At 38.4% G+C, this 20,850-nt stretch overlaps 1 protein-coding gene across 1 annotated transcript in view; it reads right to left on the bottom strand.

Annotated features, from left to right (window-relative positions):
• Window positions 1–11,098, bottom strand: part of LOC114642144 (cathepsin S-like) — a 34,847-nt gene extending 23,749 nt beyond the window's left edge. The window contains exon 1 of the mRNA XM_028791127.2: window positions 10,910–11,098. The gene's annotated coding sequence lies outside the window, so the exon portion shown is untranslated. The remainder of the gene's footprint in view (window positions 1–10,909) is intronic.
• Window positions 11,099–20,850: the final 9,752 nt, after the last annotated feature.

Consider the following 20,850-nt stretch of genomic DNA (forward strand, 5'->3'; position numbering starts at 1 on the left):
AAAATGAGAAAAAATGCCCATTGAAAATATAGGCAATTTTACAGTGGGCCATTCTGAAATACCTAAAATTACATTTCAGATATCTGAAAATGCACAAAGACCTAACTTATTTACTTGAGATATCTCAAAAAATAAAATATTTTAAGAGAACATTCGAGATAGCTTAAAACCCATTTTAAATATCTTGATTAAGAAGTATTTACTGATATCTGTAATTCATTTTACAGTATCCCTGGGAAAATGTTTCACAGTGGCCAGTAGCACAATTAGATAGTGCAGGTGAGGCAAGCTGACCTTATGATGTGCTTTTCCATGGAGGGTGTAGGGGTTGTCTTAATACCTCACATGGTGAAGGCTGTGGGGTCCATGGCTTGCAAAGCTGTAATGGAGCTGCAGAAGACAATCAAATGCTGGCGATCAACTAATGCTGTACTAAGCAGAAAGTGTTATTCGAGTTGGTAGTCATATCCATCGTCTATCATCATCTTTCGTAAAGTTATTCCATTCAGAGAGCACAAGCCACCAGGACAGCAGGTCCTGGCAGTGATGTGTACAATGTTCCAACAAATGGAAAAGTGTGAAGATTAGTTTGGGGATGCCCATGCATAATATCTGTTGTGTATTGGGTAGTTTTAGGTAGTCAAAAGCAGGATGTATGGGGACGAGGACAACTTGGGCATGAACTTTCAGTTTTGTGATACTCTAGCATGCTTTAATTTTACCACTGGCCACTTTCTGCTTCATCATTCATATGATGTTCAAATACATGAAAGTCCACACAATAGCTTTCAGTTATGCCATCATTTACTGAACTTTGCATATTCCAATAAAGATTTATGAGGAGCTGGGCCATTTTTTTGTTGTCAGTTAATCTGATGTGGGCAAAAACTGGAATACTCTACAGAAATTAACAGACTCATGATAAAAACGTGAAAACCGTTTAATAAAAATTGAACCTAAGTTCAAAAGTTGACATGCAACAGTGCTACTACCAGGACCATCATACCCTTCTTGCAATACCATTTCTAAAACTGTATAACTAAAGACTGAGTCTTCTATTAAAAGGTATGTTAATAACATTCTTGTGCCCACTTAACCCAGTTCAAGGTCTTGACAGCATTGAGCACAAGGCAGGAGCTACTGTTCGGTACAAGGTATTGTAAAAATGGGACCCCTAACAATACATTTCTTAGCTTCATAAATGTTCCCCAGGGCACTAGAGGACACTGTGGGTCAGACACACAAGAATAATGGGGAGAAATGCTAGTGTGGCACCCCTCAGTCACACCAGCTAGATAGAGAAGCCTGCAGAGAAACCTGATGCTGCTCGGGGACGCACCTTTATCCAAGACAGCTTCAAAGATTAGAATTTAGTCCCAAGGCTGGCATACTGTGCTGGATTGGCACGCCATCTGGGGCTGCTTACTGCCTTGTGCCCAGTGCTACTAAGATGGGATAAAGGCCCCTACAACTCTGTATTGGACTAAGCAGGCTGGATAATGCTATATTACATTATATTTACATACACTTTTCACAGTTGCAGTACTGGCAGGTTAATGAACTTGCTTATTGGCCACACAGCATGTCAAAGGCAGGAACTGAACTAGCAGACTTATGTTTTAAAGCCCAATGCCTTATTTATTACACTATACTGCTTGAATTTGTGTGTCTCTTTTGTGTTATTAGTCCTCCTCACTTTAGAAAACCATTATTTTCGATGTACTGTAATTTGTAGTGCATATATTTCAGTTCCAGTGTGTGAGACATATCCTGTTATTTGGGTGTGTGATGACATCAGGCTTTCTAATTATAATTTCAGTTACAGACAGTTTACTATTCTTAGCAATAATACAAATTTCAAATACACATCTAAAATACTTGTGGCTAAAACAATTGATTCTGTTTTGCTAAAACACAGCTCCATGATCTCAAAGAACATCAAACTTGTTCTTCCTACCTATTATTTTAGAAACTTCTGGCTTCAGTTTTCAGGAAACAGCAAAGAAGAAATGATCAAAATACTCCCTGTTAGCTATAGATGATCCATGAGATATGATTGGTGGGAAACTGTAATTTGATATTCATTTGTTGGCCACTATGTTCCTGGTACTGTAACTTGAGTCAAACAGTAAATAGTAAAGAGATGCGTCATGCGTGGCACACTAGAAGAAGGAAATTCAATTGAGACTTTGTGTCTCTAACTCGCTTTTTATTTTTTCAGTGTGAAGGTAACATTTATGCTGATATTTTTAACAAAGAGAGAATATCTGTATATATGTTGCTTGTGTTCAGGTGTACTACATTATTTAAAACTAAATATCCTTTCTCTTTACTGTACTTTTCTTTATACTTAATAACTATTAATACAATGTTCTTGCAGCTTACTTACAGTGATACGAGTGAAAACTAACTGCTTGGGAGCACAAAGTCTAAAGTTGCTAAAAAGTACAAATTAAATGGGAAGTGAGAGCAGGCAGACAACTACTATGTTTGACATTAAACAGCATTATAAAAAGTGGACGCTGGGTCGGTTCACTTCTTTATCATTTTATGAAAGTAGGTTAATATGTGTAAGTTTAATAGAAGCACTATGTGTCATTCCTGATTAGCAGTAGAAAAAACTACAACCTCTTAAATCACAAATAATCACAGCATCGACAAGAACAACTTGAACGTCTGATACTAGAGGATGGAGCAGGTCATACTGGAGCAGGTCAGTTTATTATCAGCCTCTTTCCAAAGCCACTGAAAGTAACGCCCACAAGATAACATAACATTTCAAAACCTGCTTAAGCCCATTCAGCATTGTTATCTGTCCTGATGCACTGGGTGCAAGACAGAAGTAGCTTTGGATGCCATACTAGTCTATTTATTACACTGCTCATTTATGCACATGCCTATGGAGCAAATCCAGAAACACCAATACATAGTTATAATGAGAATGTGAACACTTTAAACAACCAATAAACAGGTACAGCATTTGAACCCTGGATGCTTGATTTGTTAGGCAGCAGTGTTAACCACTGCAACACCCACTTACAGACTACGTTGCTATTGTATATTCTTTCTTTGCTTTCTTGTGTATATTTACAGGTAACTTAACTTTACAATAATCTGTTCTACAACAGGCCAGCGACTCGCTCATGGCAACTTAGCATCTTTTACGCAGTGTTGCCAGAGTAGGCTATAACTCTGAATTTTATTAAGCAGATTAGAGTATGTTATGTTCCATTATGTTATAATATAATCTTGCAAGTCATCTACCAGTCTCCCAGGTTAATTTCGTTTGGGAGGAGTGAATAGTTTTTGCTGATTATTCCCAGACCCCATGGTAATCCCATAGCTTGTGGTGCCACTTCATGAGTGTGGAGTTCAAATAAAGGTACAGTCAACATCTGTGTAGCATTTGTATGTTCTCTCCAGATTTACTTTGGTTCCTGTTGGGCACTTAATTTTTGTTCTCCTCTATGATGGATTTACATTGGCCTGCTGTGAATGCATGTGGGACTAGTTCTCATCCAAGGCTGGTTCTTCACTTTATTGTGGAGGCACTGATTTGAAATATGAATTCATGGGTCCCTCCATAGATCTGCAAACTGACAAACAGAAGCTTTTCTTAAGTTCTGTTGGTGTCTCTGCTTTACAGCAGAGCTATGTGTGAGAAACGAGGATCAATCTGAAATGATCAAGGCAAACCTTCAGCAAAGCAGACTCTCCACAAAGCAGGGACAGGGGCTACAAAGAAAGGCCTGTAGGCAATATATATGGAAAACACAGCTCTAACATTAACTTCAGTTAGGGATATTCTAAGGCCAAAAATTATTTGATTTGGAAGAGGCTATGTGTGGACCTAATCGAGTTTAATTATATATGCAAACATTGTATAAATTATTTTTAGCTGCTTTTTGCCCTTTATTGAAGTTTGTTAGCCAGGAATTTTTAAATTTAATAATTTGCATATTTTCCTCATGCTGTGTTGAATTTCTCTGTGTGCTACCGTTTCCTCCCACTGTCCAAAGACATGCAGGTTAGGTGAACTGGTGACGCTAAATTGGCCCTAGTGTGTGTGTGTGTGTGTGTTTGTGTGTGTGTGTGTGCGTGTGTGTGTGCGTGCGTGTGTATGTGTGTGTGTGTGTTTGTCCTGCAATGGATTGCCGCCGTGTCTAGGGATTGTTCCTGTCTTCAGCGCTATATTTGCTGGGATAAGTTCCAGCACCCCAAAACCCTGATCTGGGTTAAGTGGGTTAGAAAATAACAAAATTTTTTTGCATGTCTGTGCCCTAAGTAATGAACTTTAATAAATTAATGTAACTGTTCTGGAGACTTTCACTGTGTATGTAGTCGTTTCTGTAAATCATCAATAAACTACATGGCATTAAATACAAAATAGTGGCAAGAGTACAAAAAACAATAGACAAAATGGTGGCGCTAGGATAACAGCATACAAAAACTCAAAAATGAATGTGTAAAATAGGAAAGAATTGGAGAAAATAGTGTCAGGGAAGTCCATCACACTTATTCACATAATAATAATTCATTACATTTATATAGCGCTTTTCTCAGTACTCAAAGCGCTATCCACACAGGGAGGAACCGGGAAGTGAACCCACAATCTTTCACAGTCTCCTTACTGCAAAGCAGCAGCACTACCACTGCGCCACCTGTGAGGTTTGACACAGAGCCAGTGACAAGGCCATTCATTGCATTAAGTAATTTCAAAAATGGATACTGATGATTTGGTGGGTTAAATAGTTGTCTGTTACTAGCCCTTTTTATAATCGTGTATCATATCATATCAAACAATTTCCATCAGCCTAAACCATTAAATAAAATGAGAAAGATAAACCTTTTCCTGGTTATATTTTTTGAATTTTAGAGGATAACATTGCTTTACATTAATGCTGGAAAAATAGTTTAAAAATGGCAAATCAATGAACAGTTAATTTCAATTTAGTAAACTGCATCTAGGTAATAAGGTCTGTGTTGTAAGTATGATCTAATAACACTATAATAAAAATGTGAGGATGATTTAATAATACTGTTATAAAAAATGTGCAATTAGAAAAAAAATGCTTTAGAATTTAATACAGGTTAAAACTAGGAATGATAAAATATTAGAAACTAACTGGTCAGCTAACCTGGGGGAATACAGGTGGGCTGAGGAGGGGTAAACGGCTTTACTTGTAACTGGTTTTACAAGAGTGCTTTGAGATATCTCTCTGTACATGTCGGGGGCATTGCTTTAAGTACTCTTTCCCCTTCCATGAAGAAATGTTGGAAGAGAGATAGACTTCTAGATTTTTAAGCCCAGAAAATATGACTGAGACAGGCCACTAAGGAAGAAAGCTGTATGCATGTCAGATGATGAGTTGGTTAAGAAGAAAGGAGACCAGATTATGACCAGACCAAAGAGACATGAGTATAGCTAGAAGTGTATGCGCAGCCTGAAACTACATATCTAGAACTATCAGATTGTATGGTATGCAAACCCACATCCCATTAGGTTTTTCTTTATGGCACTGGTTATACTATTTGAAGATTAAAACATATAATCTTTAATACATGAATAACTGTGTAAATAACTGCCTAGGGTCACAGATGTAAATGAAATGGGGACGTGATGAACTACAGTACCAGAAAGTGTGACACGAGTATGGGATTTAATGTATTCTTTTAAGGACTACATAATAAAGAGTATAAAGGAGAATTGGGTAAGCCTAGGACCCTAGGGTGACAAACCAGTCTGCTTTTCAGTACACTCATATCAGTAACATATCTAATTGCTAATCTTGCTGTCAATGAAGACATCCACGTCGTTAAAATGTCAATTAGAAAAACAGAACCCACAAAGAATATAATCAGGAATGTGCCAATCTGAGAAAGGAGGATTGATTTTTAATAGTGGAAATACATTCAGTCCTCATGGTGTGTATTGTACCCTCTAGCAACTCCTATTCCTTAACCTTTAAACAAACTTAATTCAATTGAGTGTCAAAGGTACTAAGGCATAACTGGGTGAAACATGGGAAGCAGCCCTGAGGGATGCACTCATGTGGAGCTAATTTGGAGTGGCCGCTAACATGAATGTCTTTTGGAAGTAAGTGGGAAAACAACAGTATCTGGAAAAAAGGGGTATGCAAACATGACAAGAATATGTAAACTCCTCACAGACAGTAGCCTTGCTGGGATCTGAACCCAGAATCCTGGTGCTATGTCTTCTCTTTTGTGTTATATTACTTTGAAAGTATACTTCAAAGATATAGGCTCCCTGATGCAGTAAGTCACAAAGTCACAGTAGATAATTGGAACTTTTCTTTTTTTGAAATAGATGAAAATAGAGATTAAAATACAGTACATTGTTTTTTTGTTTTTTTTTACTTTGCTGTGTTTCCTAAACAACACTTCTCCTGCTGAAAGGTTATATGCAGTGTGGTCTAAAACCACTGGTGGCACTTCATCCGGCAGTTAGTCATTCACCAATATATGAAGTGTGTAACCATATTAGAACCTCCAGTGCACCATTTCAAGATTACCGACATGATAAGCAAAAAAGGTCACAGGAAGTGAACAACCATGTCTTAAGCACTGATGGATCACATACAGTAACATGTCTAGATGGTAAGCAGCAGATGAAAGTCAAAACAATATAAAAGTGTTGGAATAATGTTTTACAACTAAATTAAGTGCTGCAAAATAAAATACACTGAAGCTTTTAATGTGTTTAACTCAGTGCAGAGTATTACATTCACAGAACTGAACTGCATGACAAAACATACTAACAAGTAAGGAGCAATCGCTTGAAAACAGAAAATGCCACACTAAGCAGGTGTTTCCTGAACACTTCTGAGACAATACAACACGAGTGCACTGCCATTTTCTGAATCATTTGAAATCAGGTAGGGATTCTGAAAGACATGTGATTCTCTAGTTAGATGTAATCAATACAGATGCCTTAGGACAATGCCTGTTTATGTTAACCTTCAGTTGGATTATCCGGGTTTGAAAATGAATACCTGAATGGAATTTATATATATATATATATTTCTTGAAGTTACACAATATATGAAGCAAAATAACTGATTTAACTACAGTAGGAAAGCATGAAAGAAAGAAAAGTAACCCACGGTTAAAAAGTGCTTTTGTTTAGCTAGAACAGGGGTGCCCAAACTTTTTCCTATGAAGGGCCAAAAATCAAACTTGACTGAGGTGCCGTGGGCCAAAAGTAAATTTTGCATCATATATCAAACTGCATTACATTAAAGTTGCTATGGTTTCCCCTTATTTATTTCATAATATTTAAAATAAATATAAAACAACTTTAATCTGATTAACTAATGCAATTTTATTTGTAAAGTTTTGCATTTTAATGAACTTATTACAATAAAAACAAACAATCTGCAAGTGTTCAATGTACAATACAGTTCAATGCCAGACACACTAGTCAAGCTGTAAGCAATAATAAAACCATTCGGTTGCAATGTCCGTGACCTAATGAGAGATATGAAACTGGTCCTTATTTTTCAGAAGTTTTTCAAGATTGGGCTGTAGCTGACTTACAGACAAAGACAAGATATTTTGTAGGTGAGAGTCAGTTAGTTTGCTTCTGAGTTTACTCTTGTTCAAGTTCATCAGACTGAAAGTCTGCTCGCAGAGGTAGGTACTGCCAAACAGAGACAGCATCACTTGTGCCTGCTTGCACATCTTTGGGTACCTGTTTGCTGGGACACATTTGTAGAAGTCTGTCAAAGGAAGAGATGTGAACTTGTGTTTCAGTTCTGAATCACACTGAAGATCAATTAGTTCCATCTGAAGATCATCTCTGACTGCATCCACACTGATGGTGAAGGGTTGAGCAAACAACTCAAAGTCAGCAGTGTTGTGTCTGAAGTCCTCAAAGCGACTGTCAAACTCCTGGATAAGGTTGTACTTTGAGAAAGCTGCAGAATGTTTTGTTTCATAATGACGACGGATATTGTACTCTTTTAAAACAGCAACCGACTGTTTGCAAACTAGACATACTGCCTTTGATTTGACTTCAGTGAATAAAAACTCGTCTTGCCAAACTTTTTAAAAATTTCTCTTGTCTGTGTGCCACCGCCTTGATTTCTCCATTATTGCGTTTGTTAATTTGTTGACGTTAATTGACGTGGAGTGTCGCAAAGCAGGCGGTGCTGCACCTTGAATTGTGCATGCACGAAAAAAAAAAATCGAATTAATTTACATTTAATTAAAACATTTACTATCAGTTTACTCTTTTGTAGTTCAACAATAAAACAAACAAAAATGTTATGTCAAACTACAAATGACGATCTGTGTCGAAGGCATCATCCTCCCAAACCCTCTCTTCTCAGATGGTGTGGCGGGCCAAATCAAACATTACCACGGGCCAACTTTGGCCTGCGGGCCCTAGTTTGGGCATCTCTGAGCTAGAAGATATTAACTCCACAAAAAAAGTTATTTATTTCTTTGTATTCAATTTGTGTATTTAGTAGTAAACAATGGTTTATGTATAACTGGATGAAACTTTTAAAACAAAGAATTAAAGTTATAAAATGGTGTCTACATGGCTTGATGGCTCCTGGTTAGTGATTGCTACTTGATTCTCACAGCCATCATGCCAGCCAGTCCAGATATTGGAGGCTTTCAGAAGTGCACCTTCTTTAATCAGTGAAGAATCATTGGACTTCAACTTCAAAATGACCGTCTATTCCTGTCTCCACTATCCACTGGATACGAGACATTGTTCACATGATGTGTTTATTTGTGTCTGCTTGCTCTTGGAAACTTAAGCCAGCGTTAAAATTCAAGCTACAGGCAATTTTCGTCTTTAGTGCTTGAGCCTTCAATTCACCCTTCCAGAAGGTAAGTGTGAGCCCCATGCAGAATATGCCATCTTTGCAGGACTGCCTCCTTTTTCTATATTTGTTCTGTATATCTGGACCCATGCAGGTTCTGTGCCCTGCAGTTCCAGTTCATGAACATATGCACTCTTGTTCACCAGCGTTACTTATGTTAAGTGACATATTAAATTAATAGAGTAAGCCCTTTTTTAGGATTTTCTGGGCCTGCCAAATTACCATGAAGAATATTACAAAAGTATAATTAATTCTTATTACTGAACATTTACAATATATACCATCTATCATCTAACTAAACCTGATCTATCCAGCACAAGGTTAATGAGAATTTATGTACAGAAAATGAATTTAACACTTTCAAAATCGTGTGATTTAACTTCTGCATTTTTATTCTTCTTCATATTGTCTTAGTATTGAGACAGCTCAATGGTTATTTAGTTACTGTGCTTTTCTTACTAAGTAAAGTGTTATCTTACAATTATATTCGATATATATTATTAAAAGTTATACTAAATTGTGTAAAATTAAGTAGTTATTTGTCTAATAATATTTTGAGAGTATTTTGATTTTTGATTTCGGTGAATGACCCAAGAACTCAAACAAAAATCAGTATTTTAAGAAAACTTATAGATACTGTAGGTCAGTGTTTCTCCACCCAAAGAGTGGGATTCTGTCTTGGAGGAATGAGCAGGTTTGGGGAAGGTGGGGGTTGTGACCCTCCAATGGCAACAGGAGTCCCAGTTTTGGTTTGAGAAATGCTGCTGTATGTGGATGATATTATGAACGATATAATGACAATTGGGCAAATGTTTTACTCATGATTAATTATTCTGCAATTATACAAAAAGCGCAATATCTTCATTTTTTAGACTAGGTCAGCTAAGACGTGGTCTTGCACCTGTCACTGGCCAATACTGTCAAAAAAAATTAAATAATTTATCTGGAATGATGGAAATCATGGGGAATTAGACTATTAGATCTTAAGAGTGATTCTTTAATCATAATAAGACAAGCGTTAAAAGGACTTCATGCAAGTAACTTAACAGAAGGATGTTGCATACTTCTTAAACATGATCCCTCATTCCATATATCCAATTTACTCAAAGACAGCAATTGACAAGGTATTGAAAACAAGTTTATTCAATAAAAGAAATTAGCTTCTTTTTATATAATCAGTATCAATGTATTCCTGTGCTTTACTTGTTGACAAAAATACATAAGGTTTTCTACCAGATGCCTCAAAGTTGTATTCATTAATTTAGTCTTACTGCCCCTTTCCTAATTAATTTATTTTCATATTGGTAATTTTGTTAGATTATTGTAATCATACGTCAGAGTGAGGTTCTACTCTTGTTTATTTGCCACAGGATATACAGTAGTTTACCATACAAATTTTGTACTGGTTATGTTTCATTTGGAAAGAACTACTTTATACTAATATTCCTCAGGAATGTGGTGGAAGATGTAGCCTCTCTACGTACACAGCGCTATATCTTAAAAGTCGTTTTCTTTGAGTTACTTTACTATTGCTTTGACGTGTGTTGCTCTGAACCTCAGTTATTTTGTTTCTGATAATACATTTAACATCATTCATATATTATAAAATCATTCAAATATTATATCTAAATAAACACCAGGCGTATAAATGAGAAGTGATAAACACACGACAGCACATAGAAACGGAAAGTTGATCAACACCACAGTAGGTGCTGCATGTCAGCTATGATAAATGAGATTAACCCTGGTAAAATGTTGCCGATATAAAACAAAAATTATTGAGCGATTTGAACGCGACTATTAATGAGCATCGCGGGTAGACCTAGAAAGGAAGTTTCAGTGAACAAATGCTTTTTATATTTGACATCGGGACCCTCGATTTAACACGAATAGCGAAAGGCGGCGAAGTTCCGGTAACACGTGAACATTGTGACAACAGCATATAATTTGAATCTGATCTCAGATCTACAAAGGCAGGTAACACGGCGTTCACTTAAGAATAGGTGCTGTAGTTCTCTCGTGACATACAAATAAGTTACACAGACGGGTCTCACCTCAGCGGATCCAGCCTGTCGGGGGTCCTTATTCTTCTACGGGCAGAGCACAAAGCAGTGATCCTCACCTGACGAGTCGGTCTTGTGTAAAGTTAAAGCATTACTGGTCATATGACGGGCTGCTCGTGCAAATAAGGGAAGTCCCTTCTTCTTCTTTCGCTTTCAACAGTCAGCTCGAATCAGTACATCAAAACATGTGTCTTCATCTCCACAGTACACCTAAAGAAGGAAGCCACAACAGCCTCATTGTGCAGATTTATTGAAATTGTGCAATTGTAGTCTTCTAGCCTACTTAAAGTTGCTTGCAGTTTTTTGTTCTCGTTTTCTCTTCTGAACAGATTTTCGTGAAGGCACTAAATACTGTAATCAGTCAAGTACAAAAAGGCTGTCAATTTTATCAAACCTATTTATTCCATTCCTTTTTCTTTCCGTGGCAATAAGATGTCTTAGCAGTGACTCGAGCTCCGTGCAGCCTTCTCCTGTGCCACTTATGATCTTTGCTCTCTTCTTTTAAAAATATACATGGGGACAGTGAATCTAGAGTTTGTCACGGAGTACGTGGTTTCAGAAAATCGATGGATGGATAGATGGTGTCACTGAAAATTTGATTTAAAATTATAACCTGTCAGTGCTGACATCACTGACCTCTGTGTTAAAATCACACCAAAATGTTCATCCACCATGGAAATGATGCCAGCGTAATTCAGACTTCACTGCCTAAATTTCTGCAAACTCACTGCAACTCAAAGCAAAACTGAAGTGTATTACTGGAGATGTCAAACTCCTGGACAATAGAGGATGCTTGACACTTACTCCCTATACTTCCTTTTTTCTGGAATTATGTCATCGTTCTCAGTGAGCAGGCCTGGGGTCATCATTGACAGTAGCCTAACCTTAGAGGAGGTTGGGAGAATGTACTGATTACAGCGCATTGCTGCATCCACCACACAGCAAACCACCTGGATTGAGATCTGAGTGCAGCCATGTTAACTGGTGACACCTCAGCACCACACTGAAACAGTGTGAGGTTTTTTACAGCGATTGGAGTGCCAATCTTGCCATCAACCCCCAAGATTTCCCTGTAAGCTGGAGGTCCTGCTTGCAGGGCTCGATGCAGGCTAACGTCATATCCAGGATTGCAAGTTAAGGGCCTTGCTCAGGGGCCCAACGGAGTAAAGTCACTTCTGATGTTTAAGGGATTCAAACCAGGAAACCTTCCGATTACCAGCACAGATCCCTTAGAGCCACCACTCCGCCCTAACTTTAGAATCTCACAAATATGCTGTATGCAAAACTTATTTTTATTATCCAGAAAAACTGGTAAAGACTACTGAAGTACTGTATTAATCATCTTAGTATGTGTTAACAGGTATAATATAAATTATACACAATTTGACAAGTAAAAAGAAGACTGTGTTTGTGTGAACATTTTTGATTTGACAAAAACTAAAAATTAATGGAAGAAAAACTAAAATGAAATAAAAACTAAAAAAAGAACAAAAGAACGAACAAAAAAAAAACAAAAATGGGAAAATGTCAAAAAACTAAAACTCAATAAAACCCAAAAAAATCAAAAACTAAATAAAAACTAAAATAAAGAAATATCTTAAAACTAGAAAAACTCAGAAGGTTTCCATTTCCAATTCCATAGATGGCTTTCTACACAATATGAAGACAGTGTTTTACCATGTCAAAGTGTTTACAAATGAACTGAGAAGTTCAAAATTTGTCGGACAAGTGTTAAGCACAAAGAAGAAGTGAGATGCCTGTCCACATCCTCTGTTGACAACAACATCGAGCAAATTCGTACCATGATTCCGACAAACCAACAATGATTTTAGCTCCTGTAACAGCCCATAATAAACAGATCACTCTTCGCTGTTTGACATAAACGGGTAGCAGAATGGCCAAGTTTATCCCTAAAAAAGAACAAAAGAAACTGACTAGATCAAAACTTTACAGGTGAGGGGACGCTGGCGCACGCATGTTGTTGCCGCTCCTCCCTGTAAACAACACTTTTCGCAAAATTCGCCTAATTCTACACTTTCTTACGTTTGTTTTATTTCTTTTATTGTACGTATAGTTCGTGGATACAGCTGACTCGAATTGTATGGATTTGGCTTATATTTACAGATTTTATGGACTTTACTTTGACTGGGAACAGCTGAGTCTGTGGATCACGGGACGAGAACCTACAAGCATTTCTTTGTGCCTGGCAATCTAGGACCTTGGGATGATCTGTCTCCGTGATTATATTAAATTCGCTTTGCTGATCTGCTCCCGTTTCATCCTACAATACTCTACGACTGGGAACTGATCTGATATTCATACTAATCTGGCTTTTGGCTCCGGGGCGATCACGCCTGAAATTACCAAGCGTTACAGTTTGTGGCTGTGTATTGGAACCTCCAACTCCTGCTACCTCCTCATGCTATGCTTTCTGCAGCTTTACTATCGCCGCTCACCTGCTCTACCACACCCGCCTGTCCTACCGGTTCCGCTGTGCTGTGCTGCTTCTCCACTGCTATTCAGATAAGTATTGCCCAGTATCATGCTAAAATACTCTCATGACAAACTCCTTCTTATTAAACAGTTTGTCCAGAGCAAATGGTCTGACTGCAACATCCTAAAGGACGCCGGTATTTTGCAGCGCCCGAAATATATACATCGCGGGTCAGGTCGCCGCCACCGCCGGGCTGCGAATGAAAAGACCACCGGCAGCATTTGCTCAGGAATACGCCGTCCTTCTCATTACCCTGGAAATAGAATTGTCGGTGTGCCAAATTTGCATTATGTGGAAATAAACCCTGATTGCGGCTCTGTGCAGAAAGAAGCCTCATTATGTAATGTTGCACTGTTTAACTCGAAGTCTCTTAATGGCAAAGCATTGGTGCTGTCAGAACTCATCACTGACACCAAACTTGATATTCTGTGTTTAACGGAGACTTGGCAAAAACCGAATGAATTTGCGTCTCTCACAGAGGCGACTCCAATTGGTTTCACTTTCCACTCAGAGCCTCGCAGCTCAAGACAAGGCGGTGGGCTGGCAGTAATTATCAGAGAAGACTTAAACATTAAAAGAATCCCAATTGACTGCCCATTGTCTTTTGAGTGCCTGGCTCTTAAACTAATAACGGAATCAGGTCCTGTCTCACTCATTGTTCTCTATCGTCCCCCAAAATACAATGCATCCTTCTTATCCGATCTGATTGAACTTTTGACCCACCTAAGCTCTTACTCTCAGAGAATTATCCTTCTTGGTGATTTCAACATCCATATTGACATTACTACATCTAAACTGAGAAATGAATTCCTGTCCGTACTGGACTGTTTTGACTTGACACAACATGTTGATTTTCCAACCCATTCTGGCGGTCATATATTGGACCTGATCTGCACTTCTGGACTATCTGTTGCCAACATTTACAGCACTGATTTGGGACTCTCTGACCATAAAGCAGTATTTTTCACTGTCTCATTACCTATCCCACCTCTTACCTGTAAACGACAAATTTCTTACAGAAACCTTAAAAATATCTGTCCCTCTATCCTTTCTGGATCCATTTCTGATCTTTTACTGTCTGCACCTATTCCACCAACACTAGATAGTTTTGTTGACCACTATAACTCAGCCCTTCACTCAGCATTAGATAAAACAGCTCCTTTAAAACATAAGGAGGTTTCCTTTAAGCGCTCAGCTCCTTGGTATAACTCAGAATTGCGATCTATGAAAGCAGCTGGCCGACGCCTTGAGAGAATGTCACGTAAGACTGGCCTCACCGTGCACATCCAGGCTTTCTCTGACCACCAAAGAGCTTACAGAGAAGCACTAACTTCTGCCAAGAACACCCATTATGGCAGAATAATAGAAAGTGGTCATGATAACCCAAGGGTTTTGTTCTCTGTAGTTAATAAACTACTCGAACCCGCATCTGGTCCAACTACCTCTTCTACTGAAGTCTGTGAGGAATTCCTCCACTTTTTCCGTAACAAAATTAAAGATCTAAATAATTCAACTAACATAAATATATCATCTGTTTATATCTCTCCATGTTTTCCCACTCCATCCAGCTCCTTCTCTAAGTTCTCACCAGTCACCTCTGCGTTTGTTAATAACCTGCTTTGTAAGATGAGGCCGACTACTTGTGTACTGGACCCCATCCCCACCACACTACTTAAATCCTGCCTTCATGCCATAATCCCGACTGTTACAACAATAATAAACTCATCCCTTGACACTGGCTCCATGCCACTCACTTTTAAAATTGCTTCTGTAACCCCAATGTTAAAAAAGTCTGGCCTTGATGCTGACAATCTTAACAATTTCCGGCCTATTTCCCACTTACCTTTCCTGTCAAAAGTTCTTGAGCGTGTTGTAGCTTCCCAACTCACCAATTACCTAACCTCTAATAATTTGATGGAACCCTTTCAGTCTGGTTTCAGGGCGCGGCACAGCTGTGAAACTGCTCTGCTACGGGTAACCAATGATTTGCTTATGGCAGCAGACTCTGGACAAACTAGCATATTAATTCTGTTAGACCTCAGTGCAGCATTTGACACAGTCAGACATGACATCCTACTGTCCAGAATGGAGAACATGCTGGGTATCTCTGGCAATGCCCTCCAGTGGTTCAAGTCCTATCTGAGTGATAGGCAAGAGTTTGTTAGTCTTGGCAACAGCAGATCCAACTCCGTGCCAGTCACACAAGGAGTCCCTCAGGGCTCTGTCCTTGGTCCTCTGCTTTTCTGTATTTATATGCTTCCCCTTGGCCATATTATCCGTAGTTATGGATTGGGTTATCATTTTTATGCAGATGATACCCAGCTCTACTTCAGTGTTAAAAGTGGAACTTCATCAGAGCTTTCTCAGCTCACAACCTGCCTTAGTGAAATTAAAACCTGGATGGAGCAGAACTCTTTAAAATTAAATTGCAATAAAACTGAACTCCTGCAAATTGGGACTAAAATGCAACTTAATAAAATGAGCTCCTTCCCAGTCCATCTTGGCAGTGATCTCATCAGACCTGCCTCTACTGTAAAAAATCTTGGTGTCATTTTTGATTCCTCCCTCACTTATTCCACCCACATAAATCACATTAAGAAACTTTCTTACTTTCACCTCCGTAACATATCCCGTGTTCGCTCCTTCCTCTCCTTCTCTAATGCTGAGAAACTTGTCCATGCTTTTATCACATCCCGCATCGATTATTGTAATTCCCTACTGGCAGGTGCCCCTTCTAATCTTATATCACAGCTCCAGCTTATTCAAAACTCAGCTGCAAGAGTCCTTACTCGAACCAGCAGCAGTGAACACATCACACCATCCTGCTCCGCCTTCACTGGCTCCCTGTGTCCTACAGAATCGAATATAAAATCCTACTAATAACCTACAAAGCTTTAAATAACCTCGCACCAAACTACATCAGTGACCTCCTCCATCACTATATGCCTGCCCGCCCACTAAGGTCCTCTGATTCTGGTAATCTTGTTGTGCCCCTCACTAATCTACACTCTATGGGTGACAGGGCCTTCAGCTGTATAGCGCCCAGACTCTGGAATGACCTACCAAAATGAATCAGGTCAGCTGACTCCATGAATTCCTTTAAAAAACAACTCAAAACTCATCTGTTCAGGAAGGCTTTTAGCTCTATTTGACTTTATTACCTTTCTCTCAGTTTACATCTCTGTCAAGATGCCAATGTAACCTGTATGTGTGTGCTAGACCATCAATTATGTTGTCTGTTTTTTTTTTTTCAGAATTTACTGTCTTAATCTTCTTTATTTATTTATCTGGTTTGTACAATGCTATATACTGTATATTCTGCCGCTCTTTATTATATTCTGTAAGTGCCTTGAGCATGGGAAAGGCGCTATATAAATAAAATGTATTATTATTATTATTATTTACCACTGTGACCACAGATCCATGATCTTTGCAGCTATGCGCAGGGAAAACTGTACAGCCAACCCAAACAAAATGATCAAAGTCTGGAATCAAACAAGATAAAAAGAAACTGTTAATTCTGATGATGCTAACAATCATCTGTACTTTAGATGCGGAGCTCCATCATATTCCAAAGTAGATCAATGAGTATCAAAACCTTATTGAGAAGTGGCTTACAGTAAGTATTCTTTAGCCTGGAAGTGGCTGGACAGAACAGCGATCGTACCAGACGTGATGGGAACCATGTTCCAGCTGCTTCTTTTCCACACTAGAGGAAACGGAAACCATGTTAATTTTAGTGCATTGCTCTTTTTCTTATTCCCTAGACAACCCGAACCATTACTTATTACCCTAATATGACAAAGTATATACATAAAACATAAAAATAACTACTTCAAATTCATTTAAATATTTTTTCAGATTCACTTAAAAAATAATGGAAAAATGTACCCTTTTATTGTATTATTTATCCAAAAACAAAATTTCTTGTCAAGAAATACATTTGATAATCATTTATACAAAATATAAGACTTATTCATAAGAACCAGAGCAGATCATTATCAACATTTTAGTCATCTCTAAAATGAGTCACTAGCGTTCTCATTATTTAGGGTTGTTAAGATAATGAATATTTTTCTATAACTGCACTTTCCTTTTCAAGTTGGTGACGTGGGAGTCCCTGTCTTGCACCCCATAACACAAGGCTGAGTCTCAGTACTTTAGCAAAACCAAGTTTATTCACCCTGAAACAGGAACAGCACGGTTATTTATTATATGGGATCTACCACTCTCCTATACACGGACACAGTAATCAGGCAGCGTCCTGTTCAGGTTAATGGCTAAGTAATACTGTTCCCTGCAGTTATAATGTTCCTTGCATCACCCATGGATGGCAGGTGATCATAGAGTGACCGCAAACTTTTCAGATTTGTTTTTGCAGCCAGCTGCCAAAGTGGTGGGAGCCCGTGGTTGTCCCGGCAACTGACAAGTTATCTTCCATAGATGCGGCGATCAAATTTTGGGATGCTTTTTGGCATGTCGTTCCGTTGAGGGGAGCCTCAAAGGAGTTTAGAAACCTTACAAAGTGATGACTTTTTTCGTGATGATTTCTTGTTCTGTGACTTTACCATCCATCATTCCTTTACATACCTGTACATTTAAGTAGCTCCAAATAAGTCGCTATCTCAGGTTAACAAAACATGGGGTCGGATGTCAACAAAATCAGAAACAGCAAAAACACAACTTTCCTAAGAACTTAATTTGTATTTCTTGAAAACTAGACTCATTTCATTTATGTTTTTAATGATTACAAAGGAACTGTCTCTGCAGCATAAGACACAAAAAAGACTTTAACAGCACTCATGCTGCACAAATACAGAGACCAGATACAGAGGTTGTTATCTCATAGAAACTACAGTACTAACCTTCTTCATCAACCTAATGGTGCTTTAATTTGTGGTTATTATTTTTCTCAGCTGAGGTATTATTGAAAATTAAACATTTATCTCGAGTCATGGCATTGCACAAAACTATAGCCCCATTTACCCGAGATGATCTCACTTGGAAGGAGACTGCACTGTTGAAATCTTTCATAGATCCCTTTGAATATTGTTAAAGATGGAAACTTAAAAACTGAATTTTAATAATATTTAAAAAAGAGGAGTAAAGTGCCATACATTGAGGAACCCCTTCAAACTCACTTCCCCCTCAGTTCCTCCAGTTGACCTACTCATGGATGAACCTACACTTATTATTCCTTTTATGTGGTCATCTATATTAACACTAGCAAAACAAATTAACTTGACTTTGCCTTTTTCTAAATGACTTGTAAGTCTTTCAGACAGAAATTCTCAACATTTTACTTGTAGCACAAAGCGGAAGAGGAGTATATAGCTCTAACCATAACACTGTCACCTTTTTACACATGAAGCTTGAGAAATTCCCAGGTTAACCACTTCAGGATTTGTTTGGTTACACATTTCTGGATGACATGGCATTTTCTTGTGACAATCCCAGGCATTGGTGCTGGAGTTCTGGAAAGTACACAGTAGTCTTATTGCCAAACTGAGCATCAACAGCCAAGTGCTTTATTATTTATATTTCTGCACTTTCAACAAGGCTTTGTTTTCAAAGCTTAAACAACACTGTGGATGGAAAAGACAAAAATCCAAAGAAGTCAAGTTCCAATGTTTTAAGCTACTACATTTTTAAAACTTCTGAAAGCTTTGCAAAACTCAGTTTCCATGTGACATGACAGTTTTCATCCCTGCTTCCCTGCCACAGGACCACACGGCTCTTCTTGCTGAAACAAAGTGCTTCCAATTTACTAACATGAAGCTGTTTTGAAGTGGAGAAAGCACAGCTGCATGCAGTAGTTCTCTCTGATTGGAAATTCAAAATATATTTGTTTCTGTTCAAATTACCAGTAGACAACTAAACATGAGTCAAGTCAGTTATATACCATTATATATCGCCTGAGTGATTGGTTCATTTGCATTATTAACTATGTGTTTTGCTTGTGTTTATTTGCTTGACCCCAATGACTTCGAGGGATTTGTTCCTGAGTACCAATCAATTCCTGGATTAGACTACATGTGTAAAATGGCTATTAAGCTTAAACAAAGCACACTGCCAGCCCACAAGAACTGAGGGATTCCACTCAACTGATTGTGCTTCATTGAGGAAGTTACACAGCCATATTAAGGCTGCAAGTAATCTGAAAGTAATAGAACTGCCTATTAAGATACTGACCTAAAAACACCTGGGGCCTCATGTATAAATGGTGCATACGCACAAAAATGTTGCGTACGCCCGTTTCCATACTCACATCACGATGTATAAAAACTAAACTTGGCGTAAAGCCACGCACATTTTCACGCCAGCTAAATCCTTAGCATACGCAAGTTCTCTGCTCAGTTTTGCAAACTGGCGGCACCCAGCGTCAAAGCAGTGCTTTTGTTCAAGTGTGGTTTCCCTTTCTTTTTTAGATGCACATCCCTGACGGCTTTATCAAATACACTGAAATTAACCACATATCGTTTATTAGTTTAAGGCATCCGATTGTGATTAACCTGTAACAATATAATGGTTCATAGAATGGCCAAACTATTCCAAATACCATAGCCGCTTTAGCGTTGTTACTCTCAAGTATTTATCCCACTGTATCTGAGTGTGGAATCACAGCTCTCAAGCAGCTGATCGGAAAGAGAATTATCGGTATACAGCATCAAGCGCACGCTGCCTCGCCCAATCGCTATTTGAACTGCTTCCATACTGCAAATGCTTTAAAGCCTTTCCTATAGGGACCTTGCGGTTTAGAAGCAGTTTCATCCCAAGAGCTCTAAACACACTTAATCAGTCCATCAAGTGCTCCTTACAGAACTGTTTGTACCTATAAGTACAATTACCTCACTGTAAACTTGCGATATTGTGCATATATATAAATATGATGATGATATCATTTTTAAGATGAAATGCAGCAAAATATATTTTTTACATTATACAAATATGTTAATAATTAAACATGCAAGGACTCAGTGTCGCAGCACTAGTGACAAGCTGGCACCCTGTTCAGGGATTGTTCCTGCCTCACGCTGTATTCTTTCTGGGGCTGGCGCGACACTGGATGGATAGAGTGACAGAATAATTAAACATGTACTACGGAGATATTTCAATGTTCCTTAAAAGTTTTGAAGAATCAATGTTCTAAGCTTACAGATGGCTTGACATCTATTACAAAGCTGACTGTGTGGTGATTGGGTACTTGGAGAAAGAAAAGGAAGGACAGGAATTGGGGGTTACTACGTTTGAAAGAGGCAGTACTGCTGCAATAAATTATTTCATCGAAGGTCACGCACAGTGCAGCAAGCATCTTGTGGGAGGCAGGAACAATTTCTAGACAAGGCGCCAGCTCGTCACTATCACTGTGCCACCGTGTTCACATTTTTAATAACATGCTTTAATTCCTACCATCATGAAAATGATATCAAGTATACAT

The sequence above is a fragment of the Erpetoichthys calabaricus genome, chromosome 2 (assembly GCF_900747795.2).
Source record: "Erpetoichthys calabaricus chromosome 2, fErpCal1.3, whole genome shotgun sequence".
Lineage (NCBI taxonomy): Eukaryota > Metazoa > Chordata > Cladistia > Polypteriformes > Polypteridae > Erpetoichthys > Erpetoichthys calabaricus.